The sequence below is a fragment of the Rhipicephalus sanguineus genome, chromosome 3 (assembly GCF_013339695.2).
Source record: "Rhipicephalus sanguineus isolate Rsan-2018 chromosome 3, BIME_Rsan_1.4, whole genome shotgun sequence".
NCBI classification, from domain to species: domain Eukaryota; kingdom Metazoa; phylum Arthropoda; class Arachnida; order Ixodida; family Ixodidae; genus Rhipicephalus; species Rhipicephalus sanguineus.
In genome coordinates, this window is record NC_051178.1 from 130,291,104 (window position 1) to 130,307,378 (window position 16,275).

At 49.6% G+C, this 16,275-nt stretch overlaps 1 pseudogene; it reads right to left on the bottom strand.

Annotated features, from left to right (window-relative positions):
* Positions 1-3,524: 3,524 nt before the first annotated feature.
* The window catches only part of LOC119385848 (beta-glucuronidase-like), a 135,226-nt pseudogene continuing 122,475 nt past the window's right edge, over positions 3,525-16,275 (bottom strand).

Below are 16,275 nucleotides of genomic sequence, written 5' to 3' on the forward strand. Positions count from 1 at the left end.
GATTAATCGAATTAATCGATTAAAACTATTCGATTAATCGATTACGGCATCCCCCACTCCCACCCCCAACCTCGTCCCTTGGCCGGAGCGTATGACTGCGAGGCGCGCTATCCTGAGACGCAGACCCTGAACGCTATCCTTAGACGCAGGAAGTTGCAAAGCCGAATACAACTACTTTTTCTGGTTCTATTTCGGATGCCGTCGATCGCGCACTTCTACGCAATTGCGTTGCACTGGAGTACGATCCGATGAACTAAATGCATTCTCAGTTCAAGACATACTATAGCAACCCTGTAGTCAATCGCCGCACCAATCCGAACCCACTTGAGACTTGGCACAGCGTGCGAACTGGCCTAGATCATGTGTTTGACGTTGCAAAGGAGTATTTGCCAATTCCTGCAACGTCAGTAGCATCCGAGCGCCTTTTTTCGCATGCTGGATGTGTGGCGAACCAAAGAAGGTGTCGGTTGTCGCCCGAGCATCTCGGGCAACTGACATTTCTTCGCTCAGTAGAAAAAAGCATGTGGTTCGGAGCAGCAACCCCATCAAACAAAACAATAGGGGACTGTTGAGAAAGTAAGCAGCATGTGTATTCGCCAACTTTCAAAATAGAAGTTTATTCTTTTCTCTAAATTTCATACGTGCCAGCGCATCGTCTTGTAGCTCATTTTGTTCGTGTTTGTTATTTGCCGCGCTGTTTCATCGAGTTGCCGCATAAACGCATGCCTGCTAACATTTGGTAAACGAGTAGTTTTCGTCACCTGTAGAGTCAATCGCAACTTTCTTTGTGTTTTATTCAACCCTCAGATTTTACTCGTTTCTTGTGTAAGTGCCGCATTGTAATATGCGCTGCTTATTTACTCACTGGTTCTTAGTGCCGTTCTGTTTTACTCTTTAGCAAATAAAATATTGTTTACCAATGAAACAGAGAGAGAAAATGTATTATAAGGCAGAGAGGGTGGCCTGAGCTAGTACGCCCCTGCCTGCTACTCTGCACTGGGGAAAACGCAACGGGGCAAAAAAAGTGATGAAGTACGATGATGGGGAGATGATTAGGTAATCCGTATATACATAATAAGATACGTTTGCTAGCGTAAAGAGGAAACAACGCTAGTAATCATCTTTTGTTTGCTGTATACCATCGAGCCCAACTGTCCGTCTTATAGGGTATATATACCATTTTCATAATTGTTGAGCTAACTTTAATACGATGCAGTTAGCCCAATTAATGGCAGCTAGTCACTTCTTCAAACAGAGTGTTCAAGCGTGGTTTGCTTGCGCTGGGACGCGGAAAGTGTAAACTCGGCTCTCTTGACACGAACACGCATAATAGACAAACGCCAGCACGTGCAACCTCGTCTTCTCTTGAAGCACGAAAGTTGCTGCCATTAGTTGAGAGAAAATGTAGTGCAGGAATGCGCACTCGCGAATTGTGAAAAGGCCCTTATAGACCCTTTACGTAATCCGCAACTTTACGCGTCGGTTTACCGAACGTCTAGCATCCAGTGCATTACTATTCAAGAAGTGACCTTGTAGCACTTAGTAATACTGTATGGTCGCATATTTAGGGAGAAATACAGCTTTCAGCTAGAGGCCCCCTTCTTCTGCTGTGACAAGAAAGGACAGTCGCGCAATTTATGTTGTAATGTCTGGTACGCTAGATAGCGCTCACAGTTCGGGATGTACGCACAATTGAAAAGGTGTGACTCGCACCGTGTTACGGCAAAGATCAGGTGAAACCTGCGGAGTATAATGGCGCAGCTGCTGTTTTTTCTAGCCGGGAAGCAGAAACTCATGTCACTCTATTTCCCGCAATATTAATTAGAGCTAATAGACAATAATGCCAAGGAAAGTATAAAGGATGTTATTTGTAATAATTGGGATATCAATGTGAAAAAAGTAAAGTGGACGAAAAGATAACTTGCCGCCGGCAGGGACCGAACTTGCGACCTTCGAATAACGCGTCCGATGCTCTACCACTGAGCTGCGGCGGCGGTCATACCCCGTCCACTTCATAGGGTACACATGTGCATTTAAACCCAGGAGTGTTAGTCAGCGCCGATCACAGCCATGGCGGCGAGTGTGGAACACTCTTTTTCTGCCTTTTGGCGTCACGTAGCAAGTGACCATTTTTTACGAGCTGGCAGCTGACCAATAATCCCTCGCATACTACCTGAAGGCACCAAGTCTGCCAGAACGAGACCCTCGCTATGAATGAGGGAAAGAAGGCGACTTTTAAGGGCTCGTTTTTCTTTGTCATACACCCTTAACCTACCCTATACTTTCCTTCGCATTATTGTCTGTTAGTTCTAATTAATATTGTGTTTAACAAACAAAAACGAGCCCCTAAAAGTAATTCGAAGGTCGCAGGTTCGGTTCCTTCCGGCGGCAAGTTATCTTTCCGTCCACTTCACTTTCTTCAGATTTATATCCCAATTATTACAAATAACACCTCCTATACTTTTTCTTGGCAATATTGTCTCTTAGTTCTAATTAATATTGTGTCTAACAAAGAAAAACGAGCCCCTAAATGTCATCTTCTTTCCTTCCGTTTCCCGCATTTGCCTGTACGAATGGTCTGTTTGAGGCCAGTATATTTCTGTGTAATCTCTGCATAGGTGACCTCAAGAAAAAGATCGCGTCAGTCCGCAATTATAGTATTATGTACGGCTTCCACAATATCTAACCGACAAACTGAGAAAAGACGACTTGCTTACTAGAGCGAGCGTCTTATTTAATTTCTCCTCGTCTCTCTTTTACCTTTCTCGGGACTTCCTCACCCTCCGCCACCACTGCCTGTTTCAACTGCGACTTTCCAACCAGTGTGGTCCCCGAACGCGCCTCCGGTTTCGATGAGCTCGAGTAGGCAGGCTTCGAGAAAATGCGACCTGCTGCCGAATAGTCCAGGGATGATAGCAACAGATGCTTGAATCCGCGATATCAACCAACGACGACGGGCCCCTTGTGTCCAGTGTGCGAAAGTGTGAATTTTCGCACACTGCACACAAGGGGCCCATCATCGACACTTTCGAAAGTGGGAATTTTGGATTGTCAGCGCGTCTAATGAAAAGATTTGGGCCAGGGGCGTAGCCAAGGGGGGGGGTTGGGGGGTTCAACCCCCCCCCCCCGAAATTTTTCAATTTTGCTTGCGTATATATACACGCACACACACAAACACACGCACGAACATACATAATGTATGGTTGAACCCCCCCCCCCGGAAAAAATTTCTGGCTACGCCCCTGATTTGGGCCCATATTAAACACGAACGATGCCTCTCAAACAAAGAGATATCGGTTTTAAAGCACCCATTAAAAATGTCGATTAATCGATTAAAGGCTAAATCGATTAACGATTAACGAATAATCGATTAAAAATTTTAATCGACCATCCCTAATGAGGAGAGAGAAAGAATTTCCCAGCCGCACACTCTATGAGCGTTTGTGCTGAATTAACATAAACATTGTAAACTTACACAAACCTTTCCCCGTGTGCACTGGGCGTTTCAACGTCAGTATAGCCATTTAATTTACGGTCGTTCGTCCGGTATACAGTAGGCATCCTGATCTGGCAGCGTCCTGTTAGCCAGTTTGTAATAGCGGCAGCGGATCACTTTCGCCGCAGCCTTGGGCTGGCGTTCTCGCGTTAGTATCCCCTTGCGGTTCCCGTAAACCCGATTGCCCTTCTGCGTGGTCATGAAGTCGGCAAAGTTCCACACGTGCTCGCCGAAAAAGAAGCCGCTGTCGCGCAGCTGGTCGAATGCCCGATGGAAGCAGCCCAAGGCTTCTGTCTGGAAGTCCTCGGTGAAGACGAAGACCGGGTCGGCGTGGATGCCGGGGATGGAGTCGGCTCCGTACTCGCTTATCATAATGGGCTTGCGGTATCGCTCCCACATGTGTTTGTACTCGTCCACGATCTGCGGAACGATGACCTCGGTCGAGCCGACGTCGCTGTACCAGGCTGGGTAATTGTTGTGCATGATGACGTCCAAGTGGTCGCCCTGTAGTGGGTAGAAATGGTATTGGTTTCTCTTTCGGTGTCGAACCAAAAGCCCTTGTTCTTGAACACAAAAGGATGTATTACCTTTTTCTTAGTGTTGTAAACTGGTAATTTGCTAATGCGGCTAGCTCAGCTGTGTTCTGTATTCATTGAAGGTAATTTGCTAATAAAGTCGGACATTTTTCCATTATTGTAATTTTAAAGGCTGCATGTAAAATTTTTATGTCATTTTACCTTTCTAAATCCACGGAAAACATTACGCTTCCACAGAAGAGATATGAGGAGATTTCAGCTATTGATGGAAAGGATCGGCTGCGGCAAGAGATACTTCGCGTAACAACATGTTGAATTGTGCCGACGGACATTGCGCAGAATGCGTCCTTACCGCGAGGTCCTGGTCATACTTCTTGTTGAGGGCAGCAGTGATGGGGCGCGTGGCATCCAGCTTGCGGACGTAGTCCGCTAAACGGGCGAAGTAGCGACCTGCCGGATGCTTGTTGGTGCTCGCCTCGTTGGCCAGCGACCAGAGGATGACAGAGGGCCGATTCTTGTCGCGTTGCACTATCTCCCTCATTCGATCTTTGTGCTGTTCCAGCATGGCGTCGTCAAACGAGCTGCACCAGAATGAGTAAGCGAGTCATTGATTGATTGATTGATTGATTGATTTTGTGAGTTGCGTTTCGTACAGCTCGTAGCCAGGCAAGAGAGGTATTATCCGACGAACTGGCGTCAACAACGCGCCGCCTTGGCGTCAGAAGAGCGCGATTCGAGAAGCGTGTACCGTGCGTTGTACTAGATCCATGTATTGTTATCGCACGAGAATGGACGTGCGATGACGAAAAAAAGGGGGGGGGGAGGGGCAGAAAAAGAGGGGGGGGGGGGCAGAAAGAAGTGGCTATGGGCCGGCAATGCAGGGGTAGCTGCGGTGGAATATCGGCTTTCTTTATGTCATTTCTCTCTCCCTCTTTTGCTCTTCCGCTGCTCTTGCAGTTTATATTGTCACGGGTATGGAACCCGTAACAATATAACTGCCTTTAAAGATACACGTTAACCCTCTCAGAGAGTTCTCTTCAGAGAGTCGCGGGAGGCGCGACTCTCTGAAGAGAGTATAATGACCTCTAAAGGAGAGTGAACGTGCATCTTCAAAGGGAGTGAAAAAAGAGCAAAAAAAGAAATAAAGCTCAGACTATGCGAGGGTCCCGTTATTTGTAATCACAAGTCTGCCTGTCGAAGAGCAGAGAAAGAAGGTGACGCTCACGTACGAAAGGGCGACAGCGGGCGCCTCATCGATGACGGCAATGCCCTGGGCGTCCGCCTGGTCCATGATCTCCTCGGCGTACGGGTAGTGAGATGTGCGGAACGAGTTGGCACCAGCCAATGGATCAAGTTGAAGTCCTTCACAATCAGTGCCATGTCTAGACCCTTTCCACGGATCTGCAGTAGTCGACCGAAAGTAACGGTACGTCATCTGCTATCGTGGACGTTTTTGAGGGCTTTGAAGCAAGTGATGCACTTAGGGATGGGAGTGAAATATCGGCTAAAAGGAACCAATTTGTTCAAGCACACTAATACGTTTCTGTAGGACTGCCGTCTCTATAAAAATGAACGGATTAGAGCTTAGGTTCTTCAGCCATATTCAAAACCATGTTGGTTCTTGTATACGATTTTATACGAAGGTGCATGTCTCAGAGCCACGCAAAACAACGCTGCTGACTTCTGATCCCCCATCCCCTTTCTCTCTTTCTTTGTCGTTCAGCTTTGCATGGCCATTATATTTTATTCAGTGGCTACGATTTGGATATGAAAAACATCCGATATCGCCGGTCTTTTATTACGCATAATGTCCGTTTCCTGAACGGACACGATGCACCGTCCAGGCTGCTCACATTCGAGTCCTCGTGCTTGCCGAAGCCCATCAGGTAGAAGGGCCGTTCATTGATAAGCAAGCTGTCACTGGTGACCCGCACGGTGCGGATGCCTACTTTCTGGTAGTAGACATCCGTCGCGTCGCCCACCGTGGCTTCCACCTGCGCGGAAGAAGTGAAACGATGTAATTAGTGCGGACGAAATCGCAATAGCAGTGACGAACATCAAACGTAGAGCTGGTGGAGACGACCGCAGTAATCTATTTGTCCCTTTCGAGGGATTCCCTCGAAAGGAACCTTCTCCTGTCTTCGGAAGAAACTCCCAGAAATATCTATCTTCAGGTCTGACTTTCGGGTGAGGCTGACTGGTGGCAACGGCCCAGTTAGCACCGTTGAAGCTTCTTATCTGCTGTCCGGGTTATTGTTCCATTGGGTATAGATAGTTATGATCTAGCTGTAGTTGTGTTGAGTTTGTGAGAGTTCTAATGGAAATGAAGATGGTGTCTCACGGAGATGATGATGATAAAGAAATGGGCACGGGTGACAACATCGATGAGTGAAATCGTGCGAGACGAACTGTTTATTACAATAAAAAGATGTAAAAAATCATCACTGATAAGCCAGATTGGGCGCTGTTGAGTAATGAAACAGCCTGACTTCTAAGCTTTTAATCGACAACGCGTTGCGTTGCGCCTAGAAATATGTTTTAACAGCGAAGCCGTGGCTGGCAATCGCTCAAAACTCGGCGCAGCTTTACAAAGCGAAGTGGAAGCATAACATATGTGGCCGCGTAGAGTGTAGGATAGCGAGGGGCGTGGAATGGAAGCGAGGGTGTGATGTGCCGCGTCTCCTTTGAATGCCCTACAAGCGTCAGTATGCTTCTCTACAATGCTCTTTTCTTACCAGTAATAAATTATGGATGGCTAGATTGGTGTACCACCACAAACGAAAAGACCAAGCTCGCAGTGTTACAAAAACGACTGGTTCGATTAATATGTATACGGCTCCATACTCTTCACACACCGGTGACCTCTTTATGAGACACAGAACTATCCCAGTAAATTCCATCTTCAACTGTAACCTATGTCGCCAGTATAAATCTGGTTTAATGAAAAAAAAAAATAGCGCTCTTCAAACTCTAGCAGGATGACAGGCCACTTTAATAAAATAAAATACACGCAAACCATAAGAATGACAAATTGAGAAATGTCGTACAAATTGCGTTTAACACATGCTGAGGTAGAGCACTGCACGGGCCGATTTTTCCGGCCCGGGCCCGGCCCGGCCCGATAACGCCATGCTCCGGCCCGCCCGAGCCCGGCCGGTGTTCTTAAATGTGGCCCGTACCCGGCCCGGGCCCGAAAGGTGTGGGCCCGGCCCGGCCCGGCCCGGCCCGTTTCAGCTAGTTATGCATTGAGCCAGGCCTGTAGCCAGAAATTTTTTTCGGGGGGTGCCCACTTGCTGAAAGCCTTGACTCTTTGAGAAAAACGCCTATTTTCATTATTTATTTTCGGTAAAACACAATATATTGTAACGAAGAGGAAGTACTCTGACGCAGAGGCTCGAGCTAGCGAACTGCTCTCGGTGCATTCTAAGTACTCTAAATATCCTCTCCTTTGGGGCTGCTTCATTGGAATTCAGTAAAAGGAACGTCTGCGGGGCCCTCTGCGAATTCCTGATTGACACGATGAGATTACCTTGCTAATCCTTTGTTTATCAATTTATTGTTTCCCATCCCCTTTCCCCGAAAACAAAATCTTATTTATTTCGTTATTTCCTTTTCTCGTGTCACGCAAATCACCTTATTCTACTTGAAAAATGCCACCTTTCCATTTCCCTGAATTTCTTGGTTAACCCAATGTTCCAATTCACTGTAACCGCCGGCTTCTTGGCCAATCCCCCGGTGTGGGTGTGAGCCAAATGCAAGGAACAAGCAAGCAAGCAAGCAATGCATTGCGCGACCAGCGACCAGCTACACACTCAATAAATCGCCTTTATATTTGGTGGAGCCGTGCTGGGTAACGTTCCCTCTACCGTTCCCCTACCATCCTGGATCTCCGTTCTCGGCGGCTACCTTCTGCTATGCCGGACGCAAACCAGCAGACGCTTCCATCGCCACCTGCCACCTGTCCTGGCACTGTTCCGCAGCGAGAGCCTCCAATCTTCAGCGGAACAGACGACAACGACGTTGAAGATTGGCTGTCGACCTTTGAACGGGTGAGCGCTCTAAACAAATGGACGGACGCGGACAAGTTGACACGCGTGTCGTTCTATCTCGCGGGCGTGGCCAGTCTTTGGTTCAAGAACCACGAGGGAGACGTCAGAACATGGCCGCTGTTCAAAACGTCAATTACGACAGTATTCGACCGACCCGCCGTCCGAAAACTCCGAGCCGAGCAGCGTTTGCGCACACGCGCACAAGAGACAGGTGAAACGTTCACCAGCTATATCGAAGACGTTGTCGACCTGTGCAGACGCGTGAACGCTGCCATGACGGAAACTTACAAAATCAAGCACATAATGAAAGGGATTGATGATGACGCTTTTCAGATGCTGCTGGCGAAGAACCCGATCACAGTCAACGACGTTATTAGCTTGTGCCAGAGCTATGATGAATTGCGGAAGCAGCGAGCTCTGACAAGACGTCCTCCCGCACACGATTTGGCATCACTGTCGAGTCTGACCAATGGCCACGACAACGCGTCTCTGATAGCTGAAATCAAAGCCTTTGTCCGCGAAGAAGTCGCGCGACAGCTCTCTCTGGTGCCCTTCACTCAGGAACCTACCACGACACTACCATCGTCCCACCGTGGCGTTATTCAAGGAGAGGTCGCTGAGGCGCTGCCAGCTGCCCGCGAGCAAAACCTTGTGGCTGCTCCACTCACATACGCTGCGGTTGCTGCCATGCCCACTCGCAAAGCACCTGCACCACCATTCCAGCATCCTCTGAACTACCACCCACCTCCTGTTCACTGGGTCAGTACAGCCGCCGCCAACCCGTGGCGCACGCTCGACAATCGTCCGGTATGCTTCGCATGTAGATGCCCCGGACACGTCGCAAGGTACTGCCGCCGCCGGGTTCAAGCCACTGATGCAACCCCCGAGAGCCCTACTTCCAATTTGACTCAAACTCGCATTACGCTCCCTCCGCACCAGCGCAAGCTCGCTACCAGGCTGATCGCCGAGCCAGAATGGAACATCTTCGCTCGCCCTCTCCCCGCCGCCGCTCGCTTTCTCCTATGCGTCGACGGCCCGCACCTACCGACGAGGGAAACTAGACGACGCAGTTCCCGAGGCAAGAACTGCGCAAGTTTCGGTTTGCCCAAGTCCTCATTCTTGTCCTGCCAATGTTATTGATGTATTTGTCGAAGATGTCGCTACAGTCGCTCTTGTAGATACCGGTGCTGCTGTTCTGTCATCGATGCTGGATTTTGCCGCGCAATTGGTAAAAGTCACGACGCCTCTCTCCGGACTGTCGCTTCGTACAGCTAGCGCTCAGCCCATTCAACCGACCGCAGTCTGTACAGCCCGTGTGACCATTCAGGATGTTCTGTACACAATAGAGTTCATCGTTCTTCCATCGTGCTCCCATGCCATTATCTTAGGATGGGACTTTCTGTCGCGCCACAACGCCGTAATCGACTGTGCTCGGGCTGAGGTTGAATTATGCTTACTCGATGACCCAGCCTCCGTTGACCCTCAATCTACCGCTAAACTTGTCGTCCATGACGACACCTACATCCCTCCGGGCTCTTCGGCATTGGTACCAGTCTCGTGCAGCGCCATATCCGACGGGACGGTCTTCTTCACGCCATCCCACATCTTCGTACCCGACGAGACCTTCCGTTGCCTTTTGCTGCTCTTGACCTTGTCGAAGGTTTCACCACGATGCCCATTTATAATCATCACTCATCACCGCTGTCCTTGTTTTGTCACGAATGCCTTGGCCACGTCGAGACGGTCAACTCCTCACGAATCATTCCCGTCCCCGATGAGGTGTCTTCTACGGCCGTCTGTGAACTGGGTGCCCTCTCCGCGCCTGACCCAGCATCTACAGATATATTTCGACCATTCATCGCCGAAGATTTGACACCTTCGCAGCGATCACAGCTTCTCACCATCCTTCACCACTACCGCCCTTCTTTCGACGTTGCACAAACATCTCTAGGTCGTGCCGTAGCAGTCGAACACCACATCAACACTGGTTCTCACTCACCGCTGCGGCAACGTCCATATCGCGTCTCCGCTAAAGAACGCAGCGTCATTGCCGACCATGTCGATGACATGCTCCGCCGAGGCGTCATTCGACCTTCACAGAGCCCATGGGCGTCTCCGGTAGTACTCGTCACAAAGAAAGACGGTTCTATCCGTTTTTGTGTCGATTTTCGGCGATTGAACAAGATCACGCTGAAGGATGTCTATCCACTACCGCGCATTGACGATGCTCTGGACTGTTTACAGGGTGCCGAATTCTTTTCCTCGTTAGATTTGCGGTCAGGCTACTGGCAGGTGCCGATGGCGGAGGCCGATCGCCCAAAAACCGCTTTTGTTACGCCAGACGGATTGTATGAATTCACCGTCATGCCTTTCGGACTTTGTAACGCGCCTGCTACGTTCGAAAGAATGATGGACAACGTTCTGCGTGGTCTCAAATGGAAGATCTGCCTGTGCTACCTCGATGACATCGTGGTCTTCGCCCCTGACTTCGAAACACACTTGCGCCGCCTTCAGCACGTCCTTACTTGCTTGACCAACGCCGGTTTGCAATTAAACCTTAAAAAAATGTCGATTTGCCATGCGCCAACTCACCATTCTAGGCCACGTTGTATCCAAGGACGGCATTCTCCCGGATCCCGAGAAATTGCGCGCTGTCACTGCGTTTCCTAAACCTACTACAATCAAAGAGCTGCGCAGTTTCATTGGCGTATGCTCTTATTTCCGGCGATTCGTTCGAAACTTTGCGTCCATCATATCACCTCTCACACAACTCCTCGGCGACAGTAAAGAGCTATCATCGTGGTCCCCTGCCTGCGACGAAGCTTTCACCACCTTGGGACGGCTTCTCACGACGCCACCCATTCTTCGCCATTTCGACCCTCAAGCTCCAACTGAGCTCCATACCGATGCCAGCGGTGTAGGCCTGGGTGCTGTGCTCGCACAGCGTCAGCCTGGCCACACAGAGTACGTTGTGGCATACGCGAGTCGCACACTTACCAAGGCAGAGACCAACTACAGCGTCACAGAAAAGGAGTGTTTGGCCATCGTATGGGCGCTTGGCAAGTTTCGCCCATATTTATATGGCCGTTCTTTTGACGTCGTGACCGACCACCATGCGCTGTGCTGGCTTTCGACGTTAAAAGACCCCTCTGGCCGCCTTGCTCGCTGGGCGTTGAAAATCCAAGACTATGACATACGCGTGGTTTATCGTTCAGGACGGAAGCATGCTGACGCTGACGCGCTTTCCCGTTCTCCTCTCTCCCTGACGGCCACTGCTGACTCCGCATGTGAGAGCACATTGTCATCTCTTGACTTCGACAACATTGCTGTGGAGCAACGCAATGACCCGTGGACATCGTCTCTTCTCGACCTTCTCTCCGACCCCTCTAAAGTCCCAACATCACGAACGCTCCGGCGCCAAGTTCCGCACTTTGCGATTCGCGACAAGCTCCTCTATCGACGCAACTATGCACTAGACGGTCGCAAGTGGCTGCTCGTCGTCCCGCGAGCCTTGAGGTCGGAGATCTGTTCCTCTTTTCACGCTGACCCACAGTGTGGCCACGCAGGAGTCTTCAAGACGTACGAAAGACTGCGACACCGTTACTACTGGCGTGGCATGTATACCTTCGTCCGCAACTTCGTCCGCTCTTGCCGCGAATGTCAGCGCCGAAAATCTCCACCGCACGTCTCCGCCGGTGAACTACAGCCTCTGCCATGCCCTTCCCAACCTTTCGATCGGGTCGGTATAGATTTTTATGGGCCGCTTCCGTTGACTCCTACCGCAACAGGTGGATAATAGCTGCAGTCGACCACTTGACACGCTATGCCGAGACTGCTGCTCTTCAAAGTGCTACAGCGCAGGATGTCGCCACTTTCATACTGCGCCGTTTTATGCTGCGTCATGGAGGTCCTCGAGAATTCCTCAGCGACCGTGGCCGTGCCTTCTTATCCGAGGTCGTTGAAAAACTGCTCGCTGAGTGTGCTATTGTACATCGCACATGCACCGCTATCATCCCCAAACAAATGGCATTACAGAGCGCTTTAATAGAACTCTTGGTGACATGCTCGCTATGTACGTCACACCTGATCACTCTAATTGGGACCTAGTTCTTCCATTCATAACCTACGCCTACAATACCGCGACGCAAGCTACGACTGGTTTCTCCCCTTTTTACCTCCTTTACGGTCGTCACCCTCCCCACACCATTGACACCATTCTGCCCTATCGACCGGACACGTCCGAATGCCCGCCGATCTTGGACGCCGCCAGACACGCAGAAGAGTGTCGCCAGCTGGCCCGCCGCTTTACCTCCGATGACCAGAACCGCCAAAAAGCAATCCACGATGCCCAGAACTCGACTCCCGTTTTTCTTCCGGGTGCCCTTGTGTGGCTTTCAGTGCCGCATCGCACACCAGGGCTCTCTTCCAAACTTCTTCCTAAGTACGATGGGCCATACCGCGTTTTAGAACAGACTTCTCCAGTGAACTACCTTATTGAGCCTCTCACGCCGCCGTCTGACTTGCGACGTCGTAACCGCGAGATTGTACACGTTCAGAGACTCAAGCCGTATCATGGTTCTACGGTCCCTGCAGACGACTAGTCGCCAGGATGGCTCCTTTTTTTCAGCGGGGCAATTGTAACGAAGAGGAAGTACTCTGGCGCAGAGGCAGCATCATCGAGTGTGCAGCAGAGGCTCGAGCTAGCGAACTGCTCTCGGTGCATTGCGCGACCAGCGACCAGCTACACACTCAATAAATCGCCTTTATAATATCATAAAAAAATCGGGGGGGGGGGGCCTTCGGGCACCCTCCCTGGCTACGGGCCCGCATTGAGCATAATGGAGGCACTGTCCAACCTTCGGTTATTGTGAAGATGCCTGCCGCACACAACATATTTTCTTGAGATTGTTTTAGGAACTTATTTCAGTGTCACGACTTTCACTGGTATTGTCTATACTTTCGCATATTTACGCCCGTAACACTCTTGCGAAATAATTGCAGGGCAATATAAAATATAATTGCAGTCATACCAGGCTGTTTCATGTGCGCACGCAGTGCTAACCACGCAATCTTATTTTTGCATTTCAAAGAACGACTACAAAATATAATGCCTCCCTAAAGTGAAAAAAAAAAGAAAACATGGCAGACATTTTTAGTTTGAGTCTACATCAATTGCATACGAGCTAGGGCTACATTTAAGGATGGGTTACGTTTGTAAAACACGCGATCAGTAACCGCTCGCGGCGTGCCCCTGACTGCCAGAGGATGGGCTTGCTTGTCGGAATATGCTGGGGGCTTATTCTGAAAGCAAATTTTGAAGCGATTTCTCAGATAGACGTGGTTTCATTCGTGCATAGCCAGTGCCTAAGCGAAACGAGGTCCCCGCCATGTATTATGTGAAACTTTGATTTCATTGCGAAGTTATTTAAAACGAAACACTAGTGTCAGACGTGTGTACAGTAACGGTGCGTTGAATAAGGGGTGGTTTAAATAAAACTAATCAGTCTGTGTGTGTGTAAACAGAGCGGACAGGACCGTAGGCCAACAGGGCAGCCCCAGACTCAAACCCACAACAACAACGTTGTCGTCTTCCTCCATTAGGTGTCATTTCAGCGCCCGTGCCTGAGTCACGTTTCTATACCCGTGACATGTGTGTGTTGGTTATTCCCAGAATCCCGGATCGCTTCGCTAGCCTCATCACTCCAGTCGTGAGCCACACTAGGGGAAACGAGTGTCGCTATGGTCTGGCGCCTCACCACTAGTATGGGAAAATCAACAACAGCGTTCACCCTGTGATAAGAGTCGCTCCGCATCTTGCACTTAAACTGCACGAAAAACAGCTCCTGAGATGTTAATGACTCACAAGTCGCGTTGACCAGTCTACGGAGTCACGCAGGCGGAAACAGGCGCGGCGGGCATGGGAGCGTAGCTGCATAACGAAATAAGGCGCTCATCTTATATATGCTAATCTAGGAAGTTTACCGTTGCTTTCCTTACACGGCACCCAAGAAAGTCTTACACTCACTACAATGGTGGAAACTTATATTAGGCGTTTCTTGACATTACGCGTAGCATATCGATGGAGCAAAATTGTAGACGTCTTGTACTCTGCAATTTCTATGCACACCAATGCAGTCCAGGTGGTTTAAGTTACCCGGAGCCCTCAACGACGGCGTCTCATATAGCCTGGGTCACTTCCGGAACTTAAACCCCACAAAACAACAAAAGCAATCCAAACAACGTACACACGCAATTATACAGATACGTATGAGACCCGGGCCTAATACGGGCCTGGTTCAGGCCCGAGCCCGACCCGAGCCCGACCCGAGCCCGAAGGTCACGGGCCCGAGCCCGGCCCGGGCCCGATCCAACAATCCCTTACCCGGCCCGCGGGCCGGGCCGGGCCCGGGCTTTCGGGCCGGCCCGAGCCCGTGCAGTGCTCGATGCTGAGGTACACGCTAACAACACTGCTTAATACAATTAGTAAAGAACAGCTTTTTAACATCACACAAGTTTCATTCAAACAACTATATATACGGAGAGCGCTTGTCACAACACCCTTGCTAAACTTGCCATAAACTTGGCCTCAAAACGTCGTCTTGTGCTTATTTCGCTTTTGAAGTTTGTGAGTAGAAATGTTTGTGAAAGAGTCCTTTAAGTGGTCTGTGCAAGCACGCTTCTTTCTTGTAGGTGTATATGTCTATTTTCTTTTTCTTTTTGTAACCACCGTTTATGCTGACGTGCGTGTAGGGTGAACAGGACACCTTAAGCTAATTGATCAGCTGTGTATTTCCCTGGCCTTCCACAACATTTTTCATTGTTGCAAATAAATGAATGAATGAATGAATGAATGAATGAATGAATGAATGAATGAATGAATGAAAAGGGTGAGGAGGAGTAATGTGAGGGTCAGGAGGAGGGAAAGGAGGAGGGTAGAGGGTAGAGCATAGTATTTATCCTTGAATAGTATATAGTATAGCAGGGGTGGGAAAGGAAAGTAAGGGTGAGGAGGCGAGAAATGAGGAGGGGAACGCCACCAGCTCCGCTGCTTCCCCAGTCTTCGCATCCCTTTTTCTTGGGTCCATTCAGAGCGGAGGAAGCTAGGTCTACTTTGGTCAACGAAAGTTACGTTGAAAGCAACGTAACTTTTGCATTACCGGCCCATCATGGCCAACCAACGCGCTCCATACGCTTAGTGCGCGACGTTTGTAGGTTGGCATCTTACCCTAGCCGTGTAGAGGTATCCCGGCTCGCTGTGCATGCCCACGGGCCACCACAGCTTGGCGTCTCTGAGGTACAGCTGACCCGCACAGCCCGTGGACGAAGTGGCCACGAGGCCTCGATCGTCCAACAGGACCACACGGCAGTGGTAAGTCCCGTTCTCGGTCTTCACGTCAATCTTGAAGTCCACCGCCGCTGGAATTGAGTGGTATAGGTCAGCGTTTGTGCAACCAGAAGGGGGCGTATATATCAGATGCATCGTTGCGGGGGATAAAAAGCAATGAACCTTCAGGGGAAAAAAGAGTTTCAACTGCAGGTATACAGACCGTTCACCCGAAAGCTATTGCCATTTGCTTTCTTTGAGTACAGTGAACTACCTTAAGTGCTGAAAAATATTGGAGGTCACGTCAATTACATGTATGGATGTGTATACCATTCCCATTTTCCCGAGGAAGGAGGTGGAAGGCTGATCTGTGATTTGATAAAAGTTTGAATTTTATCAAAGATTTATACCCCACGCCCCATAATTTTTATATTTTGCGTGTATATGTATGCACGCACACACACACAAAAAACACACGCATGAATTTACAAAAGGAATTTAGGGGTCCGAACACCCCCCCCCCCTTCCTGAAATAAACCTCTAGCTACGCCCTTGTTTCTTTTCCTCCCTTTTCTCGGATTTTGTCAGCGCCACGCATAAAAAATTTGCTGCCCACTTCTAGACCTCCCATATCAGGGCAGCGCGCGCACACCCGCCACATGCCGCGACCCGTCTGCAGCAAAAGCTGCATCAACCATAAACATTTAATTACCGTTTATCACCGTGAGCAGCGGACAGAATTCCGAGGGCCAGAAATTCGTTTCATCACACGGGATCTCGTGTAACACGTTCCAAGGTCTAGAAGAATTGCTCAACCTGTAGACTCACCGAGTTCATCCGTGGCCTTCGTGGTCACGAAGAGGACGTCAT